We start from the raw sequence: 4,978 nt of genomic DNA on the forward strand, positions 1-4,978 counted from the left end.
TAAAACAAATTGGCTCCCCAGTAAATCCCAAACTTGGACAGCCACATTAAGCTAGCAGTAGGGAGGCAATCTGAACATGATTATCCTGCAAGAGAATTCCCAGAATTTCATCCAAACTGTGATTTGTTCTGTTATAAAAGGCCTATAAAACCCAGTCTGGAAATTCCTGCAGGAAACTCAAGTGTTTAAATATCTGCGATTACTCTCTCATGATTAAAGAAAGATATGAAGGACGGGGCATTAGCACACAACAGAAAGTGCGAGGTGTGGAGCAGGCGATAAATCACCCAGGACTGTGACACTGGCGGACCTTGAGGCACGTCCACAAATCAGCTCGTGGCTGGAGACTCTTAACCGGCTGGCAGGGGTGAGGGCTGGGGAGGGACACGACACGCCCTGCTCCAGGCTGCTGGGGACGAAGGGAGGCCCTGGTGGCCCAGGTCCCTACCACGATAGAGCTCAATATCTGCCATGGTCACTGTGCTTTCTGCAGAAGCAGGGTTTGAAGACTGTCATGCATAAACACGTGCCTGCCTCGCCAGTGCGTCGTTCACTCACTCACACCACGTGTCTCAGCTCAGCCAGAGTCCTCGGACTCTGTGTGTGGTGCCGTATCAGGCCCCATGCACAACGCTCCTGAGAGGCCTTGGGTGCTGTCTTTTCTCTAAAGCTCCACCTTCTAAGTGGTGAACTTTAAAACTGTTCCCTTTGATAACATGGATGAGTAACACCTCTGAGCTGACCCTGTCATCCCACTGCTACAGGTCAGGGAGCTGAGGCCCCGCCTGGCAAGGAGACCAGCTCATATTTACCAAGTGAGCTCCCAGCAGCCTTGGGAGGAACGCCCATCCTTCTTATTGCTTGCCTTCGTTGCATTTAGGAAAGCACCCATCTTCTTGAGAGTCCCGGCTGAACCAATGGGATTGTCTTTTTAGCTGGAACTTTCCTCCTGCCTCACATGCTCCCTGCCCTGCTGTCTTGAGACTCTCTCGTTAAAAGGCACCTTAGGGAATGAACCCAAATAACTGTCTGTCGTACCCCCGAGAGTCTGGGCTTGTGGTGGGGTGGCATATCTGCCTGTAGCAGCATCACCTCTGTGGTTTCACAAGGCTCATGGGCAGCGCCTTCCTCCATGACCCTAGTTTATGGGAACAGCTCCAGACCCTATTCCTAAAGCGCCACCTCTTTCTTCCCTCTGCCATCATGTCCTGCAATTACCATCTCCAATTTACTCTTCTGATACCTTTAGAACGAGTTCCCTCTATTAAGCCAGTGCTTGGGCTGATGACATGGGTGACACAAAGCTCTTCGGGGTAGGAGCTGTCCGTTCCCTGCCCCTCTCCTCCTGGGCACACCATGAGCACCTATAGAATGTATGTCGGAGTGAATGAGTCAGTGGCCTTAAAGGTCATGCTGTTGATTTTCCACTTCACCTTGGAGACCGTATGTTGAATACGTTGGTTAATTCAATCCCCTTTCTCCTCCCTGGCCTTCTGAGAAGTCGAGCAGGGCTGCATTTGAGGGCTGTTTTCCGTTGGAGTAGCAGCCTGTTTGCCTGGAAGGCAAGGAAGGGCTCCAGCTACCTGGCTGACCTCAGAGGGACCAGGGTGGTACTGGCAGCTGGCATCTGATACAGTTGGCTGGAGTCGGCATTTTTGGACATGTTCCCTCTCATTCCGCCAGCTCCTTTGCTTCCTCCCTCTCTCTCCGCCTCTCTCTCCCCATCATCCAGCCTCCTGGAAGTTGAAACAATATTTTGAGGGGTCAAAGTGGAGGATAATGGGAGACCATGGAAACACACACAGCTCAGGATAGCGTAAGCCCCAGAATGCCTGCGTAGGTCACAGATGACAAATGGCAGAGCCCTGTAGGTGTGCAATCTATTTATTGATTTCAAACCCTCCCTCCTCTTGTTCTGTAGGCCTCCAGGGAGAGAAAGTCACAGATTCTTAGGGCTGAAATTGTGCAGGAAGGACATAGCTTTCCTATTGGCCAGACATCTAAGGCTGCTGGGCCAAAATATGGAGCCCATTACGGGGAAATCTGGTTCGTGTTTCCGATGGAGGCACAGAGCCCCGCTTGGACTGAAGGCCTGGGTCTCTGTGTTGCTGGCACAGGCTGACAGCAGCAGGAGTCCCTTCTTCCTGGCCACCTGGTATACCAGGGTAAGGGCCCTGGAACCATGCAAATAAAGGGAATAATCATATTTAGCAAGGATTGCAAATTTGCTCTATGCTGGGAACATTTTTTCAACCCATTTGCATTTACTGATGTATTTAATCCCCACAGTTCCCACGAAGAATGGAGTTCGTGTTTTTATTCCCAGCTGTGTGGCCTGTAACAGGTCGCTGAGCCCTGCTGAACCTCAGTCTTCATATGTGTAAAATAGAATGATTTCACATCCCCCTCATCCAGCCTAAGTGAAGAAAAAACAACAACAACAACAACAAAAATAAAACCTCTTCATAAGTACGAAACTTCTCAAGCCATTCATCCTTTCTAGAAATGTGCCCTCTAAAGATATGGAAAAATTAGGCCCGGCATCACAAAAGGAAGAAAATGAGCATTTGAGGCTTGAAATTACAGGGAGACAACTTTTTTCTGTAAAGGGCCGATAAGAACGCTTTGTGAGTCATATTGTGTCTGTTGGGAAAACTCAACTCTACAGACTGAAAACAGCCACAGATAAACCGATACATAAGGGTGTGTGGTTCTGTCCACATAATACTTTATTTACAGAAACAGGCCAGGGAAGAGGCAGACTGAATTTGGCCAACAGGCCATTGCTTGTTGACCCTTTCTTAAACCAACAAGGCACGTTTCCCATCCTGTTCACAGCACATCCACCATAAAAATGAGTTATGACGAGGTGGTTCAGAGACATAGAAATCAAATACTGTCATCTTCCCTCTGCCGGCTTTTCATTTTAGGGATGTATAAACAAAATGAGGTGACGCTAATCAGCCTGTTTGAACTACCAACAACTGGAGATGTCTAATTCACATAAGTGGATGAGCCTGGGGTTTTAATCTTAAACATAGAGAGTTCATGAATGTAAGTCCCTGGCATGGTTTACTGAATTATAATTGACAAAAGGAACAGTAAAAATAGATTAATGCTAACCTGAGTGATCAATTTCCCCCTGAAGTACCATGCGGGATTACTCTGCACATTTACTTCATTTCTAAGGCTTTCTTCTGACACTCTCAAATCCTCTACCGTAGGCGTTGGAATTCCTTGTACTACACTGGGGTGACGGTACCATGTTTCAAAGTTATTCAGAACCTGATTGGCCGTGTTCCTGCAATACATTTTCCTAACCTCAAGATAAAGATCCATGCATCTCTTTACCCTTTAAACAAAAAAGCTATTGTAATAGCATGTAGTCTGAGGCATGGTCTGAATACCAAAACCTGTACACGCACTGCTAAACTGTTTAAGTATGGAAGAAGTAGTGTCTAATAGCATCAGGAAATTGAAATTTAAAAATTTTTCTCACTCACTTATTTGATGAGAACTGGGTATGCTGACAGGTGAAGCAGAAAGCCATTTTTCAAGTTAAATGCCAAGTGGTTATATAGCATAATATTCAGTCAAAATTAACCACCTCACTGCTGCACTGACACCCAGCATATTTAATGCCAACTGTTCTTGCAAAGAAAACGGCAGACCTCTGGGAGTGCCTGCAGAAGGGGAAAGAAACTGTTACTAATACTTCAATTATTTAGGGGGTGCCCCAACTCTCTGAGTGGGAAAAATGGACCCACCAGCAGCGACACTGACTCTCACGGACGCCACAGAGGAAAATCGCTCAGTGTCTTCCAGGGCCCTCTGGGTCTGCTAAGCCAAACCCCAGAAATTTCTGAATTTACATGGGCCTCAGGCAGTCTCCCTACAGGCAAACACTTTTGGAAAAAGCAGGTGGATTCCTGCCTGCTGGCACAGGTGCTGGGGAGGCTGTTTTTCTAAGTTAGTTTCCTAGTGACTGCCAAGCAAGGTTCCCCAGCTTCCAGGGAGCAAATGATGCCTGTGCCAGAGGACAGCAGATCCAGGGGCCCAGAGTAGCAGGCAGAAGGCGGGCATCACTTGGTAGGATTCAGATTCCGAAGACTGGCTTGAGAACTCCCATCTAGGAAGTACGTGGAAGGGCAAAGACAGCCTTTGTTGGAAATTCTAGCAACCCTTTTCCTGGACTGATTTTATTTGTGAAGATGCACTAATATTTCAGCTAACAGCCCAGGGAGTGTATAACTCGAAAATTCCAACCACAAACAAAAACGCGCTGTGGAGTCTACTCCCAGCTTTAAATCCCAGGCAACCAAGTAACCAGAGGGCCACTGCTTTTCCTCCTGCAAAGGTAGGGAAATTCATCTGTAGAGTGCAATGCCCCATGGTGACCCCTGGGTGCCCCAGGACCTGCCAAGAGCAAGGGGAAAACCAGGCTAGATCCAGATCCCTCCCCTCCCCTCCGCTTGCCTCTCCTCTCCTCTCCGTAGGAAGAATTTGATAAATTCTTCCTACCAGAAATATAATCTTGAATCATTTCATTTCTTCAGCTTTTCATTTCCCCATGTGCTGTTTTATGGGCTGCTCAGAGCCACTCTGAGAGACCAGGAAGGTGGAGGTTATTGGGGTCCCCTGGTACCAAGTGCACAAGCAGATCCACTGAGGAAGGTGAGGAAGGGCTATGGGTTGCTGACATCATGGCATCTACTGCGGGATGAGCCAAGCCCAGTATCCCGGTCTCTTAGCTTCTAAACTGATGTGCCATCTTTTGAAAATAACCAACATTTTATCTTTTTTTTTTTTTTTTTGAGACACAGTTTCACTCTGCCACCTAGGCTGGAGTGCAGTGGCACTATCTTGGCTCACTGTAACCTCTGCCTCCTGGGTGCAAGTGATTCTCCTGCCTCAGCCTCCAGAGTAGCTGGGATTATAGGCGCCTGCCACCACACCTGGCTTTTATAAAAATTTTATA

General features: G+C 47.6%; 1 long non-coding RNA gene across 1 annotated transcript; it reads right to left on the reverse strand.

Moving 5' to 3' along the window:
• Positions 1-1,868: 1,868 nt before the first annotated feature.
• LOC105550355 lies at positions 1,869-3,847 on the reverse strand. Its single transcript, XR_001007698.1, has 2 exons — positions 3,768-3,847; positions 1,869-2,174 (listed from the first exon to the last, which is right to left on the reverse strand). It is a non-coding gene; the product is annotated as an uncharacterized LOC105550355 (long non-coding RNA).
• Positions 3,848-4,978: the final 1,131 nt, after the last annotated feature.

Source organism: Mandrillus leucophaeus, unplaced genomic scaffold (genome assembly GCF_000951045.1).
Source record: "Mandrillus leucophaeus isolate KB7577 unplaced genomic scaffold, Mleu.le_1.0 Scaffold48, whole genome shotgun sequence".
NCBI classification, from domain to species: domain Eukaryota; kingdom Metazoa; phylum Chordata; class Mammalia; order Primates; family Cercopithecidae; genus Mandrillus; species Mandrillus leucophaeus.